Source organism: Triplophysa dalaica, chromosome 24 (assembly GCF_015846415.1).
Source record: "Triplophysa dalaica isolate WHDGS20190420 chromosome 24, ASM1584641v1, whole genome shotgun sequence".
NCBI classification, from domain to species: Eukaryota; Metazoa; Chordata; class Actinopteri; order Cypriniformes; family Nemacheilidae; genus Triplophysa; species Triplophysa dalaica.
The window spans coordinates 16,908,154-16,925,569 of NC_079565.1; the positions used below are offsets into that span (position 1 = coordinate 16,908,154).

The following is a 17,416-nucleotide window of genomic DNA, read 5'->3' on the forward strand; positions in this document are numbered from 1 at the left end:
CGTACAAAAAAGTATGAGCATATAACCCCGGTTCTGTCAACCTTGCACTGGTTACCTATAAAGCATCGCATTAACTTTAAGATCTTGCTTATTACCTATAAAGCCCTACATGGTCTAGCGCCGCAGTATTTGAATGAACTTCTATTGTATTACAGACCACCACGTACATTACGCTCTAAGGGGTCCTGTCAGTTGGTAATACCTAGAATTTCAAAATCAAGTGCAGGTGGTAGATCCTTTTCTTATCTAGCGCCTAAACTTTGGAATATTCTTCCCTGCACGGTCCGGGAGGCAGACACACTCTGTCAGTTTAAATCTAGACTAAAGACTCATCTTTTTAATCTTGCATACACTACACCTCCATAATATTAATCCTCAGAGGATTTAGGCTGCATTATTTAGATCAACCGGAACCAGGAACACATCCAACAACAAATGATGTACTTGTTGCATCAAAGAGTGCAGAACAGTACTCTACTCTCAGCCAGTCTTGTCTCTTTGTTCCAAGGTTACCGCAGGATGCAGTTCATGCCCAGACCTGATGGCAGAGCTGAGAATGGGAAGCGGTGACCTGACAAGTGCTAAGAGGATAGAGCTGGATAAAGGACGCGACAACTTTGTTTTTTTCTACAACATTTCAAATGCTATTAGATTGTTAATGATAATCTTTAATTTTTATATTTTTATTAAGCCTTGTTGTGCAAGCACTGATGAGCTTGTGCAGAGGCAGCAGCTTTTGCCAGAGGGGAACTGGAATCCCCTGGTTGGGCCTGGGTTCCCCTGAGGTTTTTTTTCTCGATGGGAGTTTTGGGTTCCTCACCACCGTTTGCATATTGTTTTGCACTATCTGCCTGGCCGGGGGGGCTGCTTTAGAATTCATACTTGTATTAAATGTGTCTCATGTACAGCTGCTTTGTAACAATGAAAATTGTAAAAAGCGCTATATAAATAAAGTTGAGTTGAGTTGAGTTGAGTTCGGCAACTGCAAGTTCCAGTTGATTGCTCTGTAGAACCCGTGGGAAAGCGCACGAAGGCGACGGTCCACAGGCAAACATACACATGAACAGACAAATACATTAAGAATTCAACGCAAACAGTCCACATATGTGCTGAAAGTGTTTCAATTGGATGCTGGACACCTTTTGCATTTAAGCATTTGGCAGACGCCTTTATCCAAAGCGACTTACATTGCTTTATCCTATACATTTACATAGGTATTTGCAATTCCCAGGGATCGTACCCAAAACCTGTTAACGCAATGCTCTTACCACTGAGCTACAGGAAGCCCCGTTCTCTCTCTATCACACAACAGCATTTAAGCCAGGCGCAAGCGTCTCTAATAGGAACTACGTTCTTCAACACATAACTATCCGCATACATTTAGGGCTTTAGTGAGTGCGTGCGTGAGACTGTGAGAGAGTGAGAGTGTGAGTGTGAGAGAGTGAGTGAGTGAGTGAGTGAGTGAGTGAGTGAGTGAGTGAGTGAGTGAGTGAGTGAGTGACCGAGTGAGTGAGTGAGTGAGTGAGTGAGTGAGTGAGTGAGTGAGTGAGTGAGTGAGTGAGTGAGTGAGTGAGTGAGTGAGTGAGTGAGTGACTGAGTGAGTGAGTGAGTGAGTGACCGAGTGAGTGAGTGACCGAGTGAGTGACTGAGTGAGTGAGTACTTGCCAAAGTATTTTTCTGTATAAGACAGTCACGTGAGAAATAAAACTTTGCGTCTTCTCATCACTACCTTTCAACACAAGCTGCTATCCCCGAAAGGGGAATGCACCGTTCCTGGAGACACTGCAATACCAGGTCGATGCGTGGAGTGGGCGGAGCAAGCCCCGCTTCCAGCTCCGCGTTTCAAAAATACATTTAATATATGGTCCCCAGATAGGGGACGTATCAGATATTAAACTGATAAGAACAGATACTACACTTGATCTTAGCCAAAAGGCCGAGAAGCGATGCCCACAATGGGTGGCAAAAGGCACAGCGTGGGGCGGCACCGACTATTGGGCTTGCGGTGCACATGCGACTCAAAGGTCAGCGTGTGATCGTACGAACACACAATCAAATGTATCGTTTAAACAACAGAATCAATTAACCAATTAACGAAAGAAGAAATAATTAAATGGGCTATTTTTGAAGACCTGAACGAATGAAGGAACGGACTGAAAATCAAATGTATCGTTTAAACAACAGAATCAATTAACCGATTAACGAAAGAAGAAATAATTAAATGGGCTATTTATGAAGACCTGAACGAATGAAGGAACGGACTGACAATCAAATGTATTGTTTAAACAATAGAATAAATTAACCGATTAACGAAAGAAGAAATAATTAAATGGGCTATTTATGAAGACCTGAACGGATGAAGGAACGGACGAGCACGCACACGTTTCACAGAAATGAAGGTCAGCGTGGTCTGGCAGAATCTCCGTCGAAGATGCGTTCTATACTCGTCTGATGAGGCGTCCAAAATATGAACGAAAAAACAATTAAACAAATGAATCAAACATAAAACCAGCAAACGAATAAATGAATATCTAAATAATTATATATATAAATATACCTACATGCATACATACATACATGTATGTGTGTTTGGGAACGACGGAACAGCAAACAACCGTATTAAAAAAAAACATGGTATTAGGAAGTAATCGATCACTCGATTTGGTGCTCGTCTCTTGCGGAATCTGCAGATCTGACGCCAACAAGGTTCGAAATACGGACACAATACAAAATCTCTCTTCTTTTGATACATGATAAGGGGAGAGCGCGAACGCAGTCCCCCACTACCAGAAATTATGCAGTCGAGATTCCCACATTTGGGGAATTCGCAAAAGTCAACCCAACCTGAGTGCAATGGCCGAGCCTCGTCCTGGGTGAACCGCCTTCGTGATCATGGTGTCTCCCCTGCCAGGTAAGTATGATTTGCCCCGTTCGGGCAAGACATCGCTTACTTGCCTCTGCCATGCGCATCAACGCTGACCCCGAGCGAGCGTTCGGCAACTGCAAGTTCCAGTTGATTGCTCTGTAGAACCCGTGGGAAAGCGCACGAAGGCGACGGTCCACAGGCAAACATACACATGAACAGACAAATACATTAAGAATTCAACGCAAACAGTCCACATATGTGCTGAAAGTGTTTCAATTGGATGCTGGACACCTTTTGCATTTAAGCATTTGGCAGACGCCTTTATCCAAAGCGACTTACATTGCTTTATCCTATACATTTACATAGGTATTTGCAATTCCCAGGGATCGTACCCAAAACCTGTTAACGCAATGCTCTTACCACTGAGCTACAGGAAGCCCCGTTCTCTCTTTATCACACAACAGCATTTAAGCCAGGCGCAAGCGTCTCTAATAGGAACTACGTTCTTCAACACATAACTATCCGCATACATTTAGGGCTTTAGTGAGTGCGTGCGTGAGACTGTGAGAGAGTGAGAGTGAGAGTGAGAGTGTGAGTGTGAGAGAGTGAGTGAGTGAGTGAGTGAGTGAGTGAGTGAGTGAGTGAGTGAGTGAGTGAGTGACTGAGTGAGTGAGTGAGTGACCGAGTGAGTGAGTGAGTGACCGAGTGAGTGAGTGAGTGAGTGAGTGAGTGACTGAGTGAGTGAGTGAGTGAGTGAGTGACCGAGTGAGTGACTGAGTGACTGAGTGACTGAGTGAGTGAGTGAGTGAGTGAGTGAGTGAGTGAGTGACTGAGTGAGTGAGTGACCGAGTGAGTGAGTGAGTGACCGAGTGAGTGAGTGAGTGAGTGAGTGAGTGACTGAGTGAGTGAGTGAGTGAGTGACCGAGTGAGTGACTGAGTGACTGAGTGAGTGAGTGAGTGAGTGAGTGAGTGACTGAGTGAGTGAGTGAGTGAGTGAGTGACCGAGTGAGTGACTGAGTGACTGAGTGAGTGAGTACTTGCCAAAGTATTTTTCTGTATAAGACAGTCACGTGAGAAATAAAACTTTGCGTCTTCTCATCACTACCTTTCAACACAAGCTGCTATCCCCGAAAGGGGAATGCACCGTTCCTGGAGACACTGCAATACCAGGTCGATGCGTGGAGTGGGCGGAGCAAGCCCCGCTTCCAGCTCCGCGTTTCAAAAATCCATTTAATATATGGTCCCCAGATAAGGGACGTATCAGATATTAAACTGATAAGAACAGATACTACACTTGATCTTAGCCAAAAGGCCGAGAAGCGATGCCCACAATGGGTGGCAAAAGGCAGAGCGTGGGGCGGCACCGACTATTGGGCTTGCGGTGCACATGCGACTCAAAGGTCAGCGTGTGATCGTACGAACACACAATCAAATGTATCGTTTAAACAACAGAATCAATTAACCAATTAACGAAAGAAGAAATAATTAAATGGGCTATTTTTGAAGACCTGAACGAATGAAGGAACGGACTGAAAATCAAATGTATCGTTTAAACAACAGAATCAATTAACCGATTAACGAAAGAAGAAATAATTAAATGGGCTATTTATGAAGACCTGAACGAATGAAGGAACGGACTGACAATCAAATGTATTGTTTAAACAATAGAATAAATTAACCGATTAACGAAAGAAGAAATAATTAAATGGGCTATTTATGAAGACCTGAACGGATGAAGGAACGGACGAGCACGCACACGTTTCACAGAAATGAAGGTCAGCGTGGTCTGGCAGAATCTCCGTCGAAGATGCGTTCTATACTCGTCTGATGAGGCGTCCAAAATATGAACGAAAAAACAATTAAACAAATGAATCAAACATAAAACCAGCAAACGAATAAATGAATATCTAAATAATTATATATATAAATATACCTACATGCATACATACATACATGTATGTGTATTTGGGAACGACGGAACAGCAAACAACCGTATTAAAAAAAAACAGGGTATTAGGAAGTAATCGATCACTCGATTTGGTGCTCGTCTCTTGCGGAATCTGCAGATCTGACGCCAACAAGGTTCGAAATACGGACACAATACAAAATCTCTCTTCTTTTGATACATGATAAGGGGAGAGCGCGAACGCAGTCCCCCACTACCAGAAATTATGCAGTCGAGATTCCCACATTTGGGGATTTCGCAAAAGTCAACCCAACCTGAGTGCAATGGCCGAGCCTCGTCCTGGGTGAACCGCCTTCGTGATCATGGTGTCTCCCCTGCCAGGTAAGTATGATTTGCCCCGTTCGGGCAAGACATCGCTTACTTGCCTCTGCCATGCGCATCAACGCTGACCCCGAGCGAGCGTTCGGCAACTGCAAGTTCCAGTTGATTGCTCTGTAGAACCCGTGGGAAAGCGCACGAAGGCGACGGTCCACAGGCAAACATACACATGAACAGACAAATACATTAAGAATTCAACGCAAACAGTCCACATATGTGCTGAAAGTGTTTCAATTGGATGCTGGACACCTTTTGCATTTAAGCATTTGGCAGACGCCTTTATCCAAAGCGACTTACATTGCTTTATCCTATACATTTACATAGGTATTTGCAATTCCCAGGGATCGTACCCAAAACCTGTTAACGCAATGCTCTTACCACTGAGCTACAGGAAGCCCCGTTCTCTCTCTATCACACAACAGCATTTAAGCCAGGCGCAAGCGTCTCTAATAGGAACTACGTTCTTCAACACATAACTATCCGCATACATTTAGGGCTTTAGTGAGTGCGTGCGTGAGACTGTGAGAGAGTGAGAGTGAGAGTGTGAGAGAGTGAGTGAGTGAGTGAGTGAGTGAGTGAGTGACCGAGTGAGTGAGTGAGTGAGTGAGTGAGTGACCGAGTGAGTGACTGAGTGACCGAGTGAGTGAGTGAGTGAGTGAGTGAGTGAGTGAGTGAGTGAGTGAGTGAGTGACTGACTGAGTGAGTGAGTGACTGAGTGAGTGAGTGAGTGACCGAGTGAGTGAGTGAGTGAGTGAGTGACTGAGTGACTGAGTGAGTGAGTACTTGCCAAAGTATTTTTCTGTATAAGACAGTCACGTGAGAAATAAAACTTTGCGTCTTCTCATCACTACCTTTCAACACAAGCTGCTATCCCCGAAAGGGGAATGCACCGTTCCTGGAAACACTGCAATACCAGGTCGATGCGTGGAGTGGGCGGAGCAAGCCCCGCTTCCAGCTCCGCGTTTCAAAAATCCATTTAATATATGGTCCCCAGATAGGGGACGTATCAGATATTAAACTGATAAGAACAGATTTTTTGATCGTGAACCACACATTTTCAGTAGTGATGGTCATGTTTTGGTTGTGATCACAACATTTAATTTACACTTTTTCTTTCGAAAAAAGTTTATTGTCATCTTGTATCATATTTACATCTCAATTTCGTAACATTTTAATCTTTTCAATTTAAATATTCACACAAAAGATAAAAAAAACATTTCGACTAGTAAATTATAGAAAGAGAGATAAAAACAACATAAAACAAGGGATGACATAAAAGACTTAATAAACATGTTTAAAAATCCAAACACATGCTCTAAAAGGTATATAATTTCCAAACATGCCTAAAAACCCTTTACGGTGTTTAAAAAGGTAAAAAAAAACAGGAAATGACCATTCAAACCAGCAATCTTAAAAAACCACTGTCTCTCGTCATCCGTTGTCCAGAACCGAGAGGAGTCCCTGACAAGATGGCCGTCGCCCCGCTCTGCAGAACAAACCAATTTCCTTCCATTTCCGGCACCCAGCGGAAATCCTCTCCCTCCGGCCCGCTGGCCCGCTGTTCCCATAGCCAGATTGGTGAGGGTGCATCTACGGGCGACCAGGTGCGGGTCAAGGCCGGGACCCTAAGCGTGACCCCAGCCCCCTCCGCCGAATGACAAGGTCCGGCACCCCTGCAGCTTAGATGTCATCATCCGCTCGCAAGCGTGGAGGGCACCGTAACCTGTTTCCCCACCAGCAGGTTTCTGGTGGTCCAGATGACTTCCTTGTTATGTTCAGGGTGAGCCAGAGCGAGATGAGTTGTTGTGACGTCAAACCTCTCGAGCTCCGTCCCACCCCATGGAAGGCAAGCTTGTAGTCCAACTGGACCCCACCCGCTGGCAGGCTCGGGAAACTAGGGGGGCGGTTAAGGTCACACAGGCCTCGCGCAGTGCCGCACTTCCAGAGGAGGTGTCTCACTGTCTCCGGGGCATTAAACCCCGGACGTGGACAGATCGGGTTCCTGGTCATTCCTCTAGAGTGCATAACCGCCCTGGCTGGGAGGATTTCATGAACCGCCATCCACATCAGGTCCTTGAGTCTGTTCTGAAGAGCGGGGTGGGCTGCATTCCTCCAAATTTTTGTGGCTCCACCTAGCGTGTGCCCTGGAATTGGACTCACTGGTTCCCGGTGCTGCACAAAAGAGACAAGAGACTTGTGATTAACCAAAACAGTTAGTTCTTGGTCCTCCAAGCTGTATTTCTTTAAAATCATCTTTATAAAATGCTACTGTTTGGGCTGATTAAAATACACTGGGGTTCTATGATCAACAGGTAAAATCTTTAAAAAGCATAACTATGACCCCATCCAGAATCCGCAGTCTTGTTGTTGCTGGATGGGGTTGTGGCATATTTGATGTGGAGGGTGGTGAATTTGCTGCCTAAGAGCAAATGGGGGTCTGGGACTCCTTTCCCTCCATTGTCCCTCTTTTTTTCACCACATCTCTTCGTAATTTGGAGCCCCAGAAGAAATAAAACACTGCCCGTTTCAACGCTAAAAGAAAGGACCTGGGAGGGCTAAAAACAGCACAATAATAAAAGCAAGGGTAAAATCACAGCTTTGTATATTAAAATCTTGCCCCCTAGCGTCAGCGTTCTATGTCCCCAGAACACCAGACGTTTTCTGACATGAATTTATTTGAAAAAGTCTGATTATCCTACAACTAAATTTAAAATACGTACAAGATTGTAATTAACATGTATTACACTTTATTCTTCTTTAGGACAACCAAATAACAAGAAAATTCCACACAATTTTTCTTTTGCAAGTTTTTCCACTCAGGTTTTTTAAGTAAATGTAATACTTGTTAAATTAAGTAAAACTTACTTAAGGAAGTTGAGTAAAATTAACAAAGATACTAAGTAAATATAACTGGGCCTTTTAAATTTTGTTGAGTAGTTTTTACTCATGTACCTGATGTAATAATAAAATTGATATAATTAAGTAAATTCTATTTCTCTTTTAATTGGATTTTACTGGTTTTGTTTAGTGTTGTTAATTATTTTAAGTCAAATAAAATAAGTCACTGTGACAACAAATGTGCTATCAAGATCTATTTATTGAGAGCTTATTTTTACCAAATAACACGCAATTACAGAAATTGAAGATCTTTAAGATCCATAACAATCCTTAAAATCAATGCATATAGACATTTGCTCACATATTGTAAGAATCTACACTTTTGCAAAGACCGGACAGAATCTTAACTTGAATAACAAAGACTGCTGTTACACAATAAACCTGCCTACCAAGCACACTCAGCAAGTCCATGGGCAAATAATAATTTGAATGTAATTTAAACTAACAAAAAACATCCCTTACAGAAAAGACTCTAGAACCCTTGTTAGCATATAAAATGTACATACAGCCAATATACAGTGAATGTAAACATGAACATTTGTAAACATTTGAACACTAACAATCAATCTGCATCCGCCAGCAGTTTGGTAAACAAAACAGATTAATAAAACAAGACAGTACATTTCACACATTTCAAGTGTGCAGCTTGGTTTTCAATGACTGTACTTTAGGAGAAAGCTTAAGTCCATCGAGATCCAGAAACAGTTTCTGAAAAATCTCAAAAGTGTATTTCAGATCTGACGGATACTTTAGATTGAAGGCATAAATCAGTCAAAGAATTGAGTGGTTTTGCATGCTGTGCCAGTGTTTCAGTCTGTAATGTTTCAGGAGTTCTGCTCTTTTTAATGCAGTAAAGGCACATTTCTTGCATAACCACATACTGAACAAAGTTCAGTCATACTTAAGAGTTTGATTCATTTACTGTACCCCAATGTGGACTGAAGACAAAAATGAATTGTGTTTGGTTCCTTTCAAGTGATCTGGAACAAGTATAACACACTGGACTGGATCCAGATATAATCTGCTATTAAGGAAACATAAAAAGAAGTAATTAGTAAACTGTAAAATACTATATATATAAACCAAATATTCATATTTGAATTCACATCACTGAAACAAACAAGGTTAAACAAAAGAATACGGGTATTTTACGTTAATTGCAGCACCCAGAAAGAGATTACACATACACACGTGATAAAACGAAACCGCAATCTATAATGACATGTTCAAATCCGTCTTACTATTTTTAACATCAGACGCGAAAAGAGTTTATAATCGCCATTTTACGCATCATGGCTCACGCCACTCGCGTCTGGTGTAGATGTGGTCTTGTATGACTGTCGAAATACTCGTCACGTATATCACCAGTCAGACGTTTAAGGGTTTTAGACGTTTTCATGAATAACTTTTTTTAATGTCGTATATCACGTGTCAAATCACACATTCAAGGTTACACTTTACGTATTACTTAAAAGGTTTCAAGATGTCGTGTAACGTTATAACGGTATATCGTAAGAATCCCTGCATGACCATACAGCATACGTATATCGAATAACATCTAATCGAACAAAACATATAACACAGGTAAAGAAACAAACGAATTCACTTTATTGTGTCTTTATGTAAAACTAGATTGTAAGATGTCGTAGGACGTTTTACTAACGTTAGAATAAAGATCGCCGAAGACTACAAACATTCCAAATATGCAGAAAATATAGAGAATTACTGTCGTGACAACTCGGATGTTCAATATTATTTATTTAACCAAATACAATAAGTCCAATATGCCAAAATGTAATTCCTTTTCAACTACTTACCTGTCGAAGAAAGAAGAGAAGTTCTTGGCGATGATGGCGGGTTATCTTCTTTTTTCGCGCATGCGCAGATTGCTTGGACTCGGCCTAAATTTTACTTGATTTTTCTAAATTGCCACACGTACGTTATTAATTCATGTACATTTGTCAAAGAATCACAAGTAAAATTTACTTGACTGTTGGGTGTCTAATATTTACAAGTTTAAATTCAGTACATATGTAGATTTTACTGAATAATTTAAAGTTTTTACTTCAACCAAATTATTCTTTGCAAAAATTACATATTTTTTTGTTTTATTTACAAAGCCATAAAATCATATTTTAAAGTGCATATGTCAATAAAAGTTACTTCTAACACTAAAATAATCTTATTTAAGGGAAGCAAAATCACCTGATGAGTACTGCATTCCATGCTGTTCTGTTTGAAAGATGAACTTCAGCAAAAAGCTGGCATTCTTGATCATGGTAAATCTACATCTTCTATTAAGAGTCTAGATTGTGACAAAGAATATATGCTAGATTAGACAGCATGATGCAGTTGCTTCCCTCAGCACCGGTGGGCCACTGTTCATGAGCAACCAGTGGGAGCTGAAACGCGAGGGGTTGTCCAAGCTGCTCTTGGAAAAAAATTCCAGCGTCACTTATTAATCCTGTCCTTGTAGACAGTACACAGTAGCATTCACTTTATGCATATATAATACACACCATGGTATGTGTTTGAGGTATCATAAAAAAGTCAATGTTGGCGGATTAAAACACAGCTGACATCAGTTACATGCATTAATGGTAAAACTGTTACATTTCGCGTGAATCCTTAAGCATTTTGGCCATAAGCACAGTATCTTATGTCACGTTAACTGCGCGTAAGCATCGCATCATAAATAGACTCGGCCCAAAATAACCGCAGCACTGCTGCAACAACGTGCAGAATGAATGTTCCAACCTGTTCAAACAATAAGTTTCATTTTCTATGATTTCTGTTAGAGAATAAGTAGGCGGTCTAAGCGCACTGGTTACACTTGTAGTGAACAACAGACTATCCTCTCTTCTCCATTGCTCATCTGACACACCTCTGAACATGTGGTACAAGGATCTAGTCAATCAGATCTTATAACATGTCTCTCTCCATAGCTAATTTGCATTGTTTGACCACGTTTTACCAATGCAAGGCCCCAGAGTGTCAGGGAAATGGTATATAGAGAGGCTTAAAGGAAAAGCTAAATGTCTAAGCTAATCGAATAGCAAATCGGAAAAGGAAAGGCAGCGGGGAAATGCAAATGCAAATGGTAAATGTATTTATTTCGTGGTTTATATTGTTTTTTAAAAGTCCCTTTTTAATTTGAAGTATTTATTGATGGATTCATGTTTCATTCATTAATTATTTTTACAATCACGCTTTTTATCGCCCATTAAAACAATATATAATAAATGACTTTAATCAATAAATGACCAATTTATTTTTGAATTAAAAAAAACAGTTAAAAACAAATGGATTAATGCCTATTTTTATTGTAGAATTAGTTATTAAACAATGAAATTACTTTACACAAGACTCTTGTGGTCCTCCATAGTTGCATAGGACGTCACACACTGCAACCAAATGCAGAAGCTGGTTCCCATGCATTGTTTTGATTGTGGCGACCAGTCATGATGTTAACATTAACGGCCAAAATTAGCCACCGATCCTGCCATTCACGTCCCGTGTCAGACACACTCGCGCACATACTGGTGACAATTTAGTGACCAAAAGGTGAACAGCTTTTCAAAGGTCATTTTCTCAGCATCTATTTTGAGCAGTGTCTCCGCGGTGGACAAGCTAAACTGAACGTTGACTGAAACTAAACAAGGAGTACAACACAGAAGTTAAGCATCTGTCACTGTTACTGACTGTTTGGCTGCATGAACAAAGTTTGTTGGCGGAGGCAGTACATGGGAAAATAACCACTACTCTTTAATCTAGATGTATGGTGATAATGTTGCAATATAAATCAGGATAACACTTTAAAAGTGTTTAAAAAGTGACTCATTGTTAACATGTAGTAACATGGGTAGTTCGTTTTTATTTTTGTTTCCTGTCTTGACAACAGAGACGAAAAAATATGTAAATGGAAACAGCTTTATGAGGTGTTGACTTGCATTACAGAATGTGACAGTTCCGTTATAATATGACTGCAAGTCTGAATGATAAACCTATGAACCTAACGCATATTGTCGCTTTGTGTCGTAGTAAGTGTTATATGTTATATGTATTGGGTTGTTAAAGTTAATGTGATGATCATGTTACCATATTACTCACCATGCAACCTTCCTGTGACACTGTGTGTCAGACTTTATGTGTCTCAGTTCAATTTCTGCCCTGTTAAAGCAGTCTTGATGTTGTTGCTGCAGTTTGACAATCTTGCTTTAAACAGCTTCTGTTCATATATAAAAAGGGAAAAAGTTAAACGTTTCCATTGTAACACAAAAAATAATATTTTAGTTACTCATCTTTATGCATTATCCAAAGGAAATGTGTTAATTCATTACATATGAGTGTTACAGGCCTGAGATTCAAAAAATAATTTATCGTTAAGGCGATTCAGAGTCGACTCTATAATGGACTTTGTTCATCATGGACGTTTTTTGATTACGACTTTGCAGATTGTTAACTTGAAGGAAAGTTATATTACACACTTCAAATTTTTTTGGGAGGAAATCCAAGTTACTGGCTCTTTAGTACAAATTAATTGATAAAGAAAATCTATTTATGACATTATTTTTCAAAGCATTTACACTTCAACTTTCACAGTATTGCAGCTTTGTAGATAGGTGACTTTATGCATCTTGGAGACATTGCAACAGTTCTTCTTGATTTAGTTTGTCTCCGTTTATTTCCACATCTCCATGTGAACTGATATTTTGAAGGAAAATTACTTCAAACTACATGCAAAAATTATTTAATAGCAAAAAGTATTTAATAGCCAGGCTTAAAAGGGTTGCTTAAATACAGTTTTGTCGTTGCATATACTTAAACTGTACAATGTATATTGTTTAAAACTGATGAAACTTGACTGCACAATTGATGAGGAAAAATGCTGATCTTGCAGTTCAAAAAATTGCTCAGACAAAGAAGGTCCAGGTGTCAAAGATTTTACTTTATTTGTTCAAGTCAAACAAAGTGAGATGTTTCCCAAAAGCATCTGAAAATCGGGTGTTTTCCAGCCTCTAGTTATACTGAAACTACTCAGTGGGAATATACCTGATTGGTTTCGAAAGGAAACACCTCTATCTCTTATTTTTTATTATCCAACCATCCTTGTCTGCCACCATTATTTCTAGGCAACAAGGTTTTTGGTCTAATGGTGGAATTTCAACCTTGACTCGTTTTTTTAAAAATAAGTTGCGCTATAATGCATCATAAGTTTGACTTATTTGGGTCAGGCCTTTAAAACATCACTGGATTTTGTATTGCTGAAAATGATTAAAATATGTTATGAAAGCAATTACTGCATAAGTACACATATGTTGATTCTATCATGCATAAGTATGTTGATTCTATCATTCAAACATCCTTGATTCTAATACTCATCTAAGTTATCTAAGTTAACATGATTTCTGATCTACTAAACACAACTATGTTACAAACATTCCTATGAATACTTCTTTATAACCGGGGTGAATAACAGTCCCAAGATTATGATCAAAATTATACTCAATACATTATGCATTATTATACTGTAAAACTTATGTATCTCAGAATAAATATAAAAAATCACCAACCCTTTCTCTCACCAGGTAGTGGTCGAGCTTTTGTTGGAACCAGTAACTTTGTATTGGCACCTACTATATTAATGCTCCTGTATGACATCGCTTATTGCTCCCTAAACTCTTTGTTAGTCCCTTTGGATAAAAACGTCTGCTAAATGACTAAATGTAAATGTAAACTCTTCATATTGTTATTGGCTTATAAATAAATTAAATACCTTTATATTTCCATGATAAATTGATCTTGAAGCCCAGGCTTGTCTGTTCTACAAGTGATGTAAGGCTCAGCATCCTGAAGAGGTCGTCTACATCTTTTATTTATTGGTATAGCTAGCATGGGGACTGCCACACAGGTGGTGATATTTCTATAATATAAGCAAAAACATATGTTTGATTATTTATGTTACTACAATTATTTACTCAAAAATGATATGAGAAATCATATCGCTCTAAGAACTGTACAAGAATAACGAACTATGATTGTTGACCAGTTTCGTCACCGACATACTTAGCAAACGAATATTTATGCAACGAATTACCAAACGCACAAGTGGCAATACAATCGACAATCAACTCTAAACACGATATTTTATAAAAACACTTTCTTGCTGTCGTACTTTGCAATTGTTTCCATGTTTAATTCAGAACTCACCTTCACTCGATGCGTAGGTCTGTTTCGCGGGAAATTGTAGCTAACTGTCACATGTCTGCATTTCCCGGCAAACACATCCTGTAGCTCACTTCTGCACGTCAACCACGTTATGCATGTGGGTTTCACGTTGAAATAGTGCCTTCATTTGTACTGGTACTGCATCATTTAAACGGCATCATACAGGGGAGATTAAAAATATAGAGACGAGCTACCATATAAGTACATGCGTCCCGCGTTCTGTTTGCGTCTGTGCGTGCCGGACTAGCAGCGGCGCCCTGCGTAGATCGATCCGCCTATGACACCAAGGTATCGCGAGACCGTTCTTTTTGTCAGAATTACATCAGAACTGTCACAAAATGATTTGTACATAATGTACATTATAATACATAAACTGATATCATACAAATGTATCTTTTATCCTTGTTGGCAAATGATTCACACTTAAAATATAGAAGTGAGGCAAAGTGAGAGAGTTTGTGACCCTAAGGCAAAATGTTAAACTGGTGTAAAACCACAGCGACTATGATGAAGCTCCACCCCTGAAACTGGATTATTTATATATGTATGTCTAGTATTGACACAATATCAGTAATATTATAAATAGTATCCTTATTTTTGACGTAAATGTGGGCGCCGCCATCTTTGAGCTGTTTGTGTTTAGACTTCTGGGGAGCCTCTTTAGCTAATGGCAGTCATATTGCAAGTGAGAAGAGTGATCAGTTTTGACTGCCTAGATCATATTTATTATGGAACAAGCTTAATGTGTTCAGTTGGAAGTTGCTAACTAGCCAGTACTAATGCAAAAACTGCCTACAACACATTTGTTTAAGCCGTAACCCATGCGACATAGCTGAATCTGGATGTCACATATGATCTGCATCCTATATTCATTATTTTTACTGGAAGCCCTTTCTTCTGGACAATTGATCTACTTGACCACAATAACTAATACACATCGTTCAAGGGCAGGCATTTATTGGGAGAGTGACTCTAAACAGTATGTAAATAGTGGTATAATAATATTAGCAGCAGGTAAAATGCTGTCAGCATTTTTATATGTATTTAGCATAACTTAATAAGCTAAAGCAAACCAAAGGATCTCAGCTGCATGATTAACAGTTACAGGACTTGCCCAAATTACATTTTCATTCATTTGGCAGACGCTTTTATCCAAAGCACATTTAATATTTTGTCAACATGCAAAACAGAATCGACAGCTTGTAGTTTACAGGCGGAAGTACACACAGGAGAGAATAAACAACATGAAATATATATTTTATTTAATAGACATAAAAACAGACAGTTATTAGTAAATTGTTTTTAAAAAGTTGTGATGGATGCTGCAGCTCGCTGGAGACCTGGAATACAAGAGCAACCAGCTGTCTCCTTTCTTCTCCTATTAGTTGTACGGATCCATGAACGTTTGCTCCACTTTGAGCGGGATTCACATCTGCTTTTAAAAACACGAATTCGGGTTCTATGTCATTTACAAATTTCAAACGACTTTCCCACTGTGCATGTTCACTTCTCTGTGCTTTTATAGTTGCGCATTAAAGACCCGTCAACTCCGAGAGAAAATACAAAATAACTGAATATATTGTCATATGATATATCAGGCCGCTTCAACCTCACGCTGTGTATTAAAAATAAAATGAACCAGTCCAGAACTGTTTTTAATAGTGACTTGAACTTGCTCCCGCAACACCAATTCCATTTTTTCAATTCCATTCATCGGGCAGCTAATAAAACAGAAGTCTCAACACAAAGAGGAAGTACGTCACATCGTTCACTTCCGCATTCAAAATGAAGGTGGATATGTGTGACAAGGACTTAACAAACCCAGGCCATGAACTCTTTGAGCTGCTGCCATCAGACAGGCGTTACAAAGCCATCTACTCTCACACAGCCAGATTTCAGAACAGTTATTCCTCAGAGCTGTGGCCGCTCTAAACCAAACTTGAACTCAAATATAACAAACCATCCACACGTATAGTCTGCTACACATACATGTAACAGCATACCTAACTCAGAATTCATAAACAGGTGAAGTGCTGCTGTCAGTACTGCCTCTTGCACTACATCACTTTTTAACAGTATCTTGCTGATACATTATTGTTATACAGTGTTCTGTTACAATTGTACTGTTTACACTGTTCATATGGGTCACAGTCATTCAAATTGGGCTTAATTCCAGTTAACATCACTGACGATCTCATATATGGACTGTTCACACTGATGCAGTTCTAAAGAAGGCACACCTGCGCCTCTTTTTCCTCGAGCTATTGGACTGCAAAGAAACTGATGCACTCCACACGCTCACACTTCTTTTTACCATGCACTACAGTTTCATGGACTATAATGCATCATGCGCTGCACCAAATGCAATAACCATCCGATAACAAATTGACATACTCATATCTGTACTATGTGCACAGTATGGTTGATCCATTATACATCCACGTTTATGTGTACACCTGCAAGTTTAATTTGTATATTCAACGTCTAATGTGTATATCTTGTGTATATTGTGCATATACTGTCCATATGTGTATAAAGCATCTTTTTTGTACAGTCTGTCTATTTATACTTTGCACTGTTTGTCTGCACTACATACTGTCACTTAAGTTTATTTAGTCCTACAGTTGTTTGTCATACAGTTGTCTGCCCAACTGCATTCGATTTTGTATGGAGTACGCACCCAAGACTTTCACTTACCACAAGTGCTGATGTGACAAAAGTGATTTGATTTTGATTTGAAATGTGAACATTGTTACAATTCATGAACATGCATGTAATATTGAATGCTGTCATAAGGTTCTGCCTCTTGCACCGTCTCACTTTACCATTCAATTGCACTACTGTTTATACTGGTAATGTTGTATTACTTATGTCTCATTGTGGTTCTTATGTACTATTAGCTTACTGTTATTGTTTTTTAATTGTTATATAAGCAGTTTTAAGGGTTGCTAATCCCGTCGTTGTCATGTAGCTCATGTGTGCATATGTATACAATGACAATAAAGATTCATTCATTTAGTTGTATTTAGTTGTACTGTGTTGTACTGTGAAGTGCAGTTGTGATTTGTGAGAAGAGCATCATTGACTCACACAAATGGGGGAAGGGCAAGTGGAGAAAGAGTTCTCGGACAGAAAAATCT

General features: G+C 39.5%; 1 long non-coding RNA gene and 5 other non-coding genes across 6 annotated transcripts; all 6 read right to left on the reverse strand.

Annotated features, from left to right (window-relative positions):
- Positions 1 to 1,757: 1,757 nt before the first annotated feature.
- On the reverse strand, positions 1,758 to 1,948 carry LOC130415028 (U2 spliceosomal RNA). Its single transcript, XR_008905802.1, has one exon. It is a non-coding gene; the product is annotated as a U2 spliceosomal RNA (small nuclear RNA).
- An 807-nt stretch (positions 1,949 to 2,755) lies between these two features.
- Positions 2,756 to 2,919, reverse strand: LOC130414987 (U1 spliceosomal RNA). The gene has a single exon (XR_008905765.1). It is a non-coding gene; the product is annotated as a U1 spliceosomal RNA (small nuclear RNA).
- A 1,080-nt stretch (positions 2,920 to 3,999) lies between these two features.
- On the reverse strand, positions 4,000 to 4,190 carry LOC130415080 (U2 spliceosomal RNA). Its single transcript, XR_008905854.1, has one exon. It is a non-coding gene; the product is annotated as a U2 spliceosomal RNA (small nuclear RNA).
- An 807-nt stretch (positions 4,191 to 4,997) lies between these two features.
- On the reverse strand, positions 4,998 to 5,161 carry LOC130415005 (U1 spliceosomal RNA). The gene has a single exon (XR_008905781.1). It is a non-coding gene; the product is annotated as a U1 spliceosomal RNA (small nuclear RNA).
- An 868-nt stretch (positions 5,162 to 6,029) lies between these two features.
- LOC130415091 (U2 spliceosomal RNA) lies at positions 6,030 to 6,224 on the reverse strand. Its single transcript, XR_008905865.1, has one exon. It is a non-coding gene; the product is annotated as a U2 spliceosomal RNA (small nuclear RNA).
- Positions 6,225 to 8,195: 1,971 nt separating this feature from the next.
- Positions 8,196 to 14,512, reverse strand: LOC130414307 (uncharacterized). Its single transcript, XR_008905594.1, has 3 exons — positions 14,259 to 14,512; positions 13,825 to 13,971; positions 8,196 to 12,276 (listed from the first exon to the last, which is right to left on the reverse strand). It is a non-coding gene; the product is annotated as an uncharacterized LOC130414307 (long non-coding RNA).
- Between the last annotated feature and the right edge of the window lie 2,904 nt (positions 14,513 to 17,416).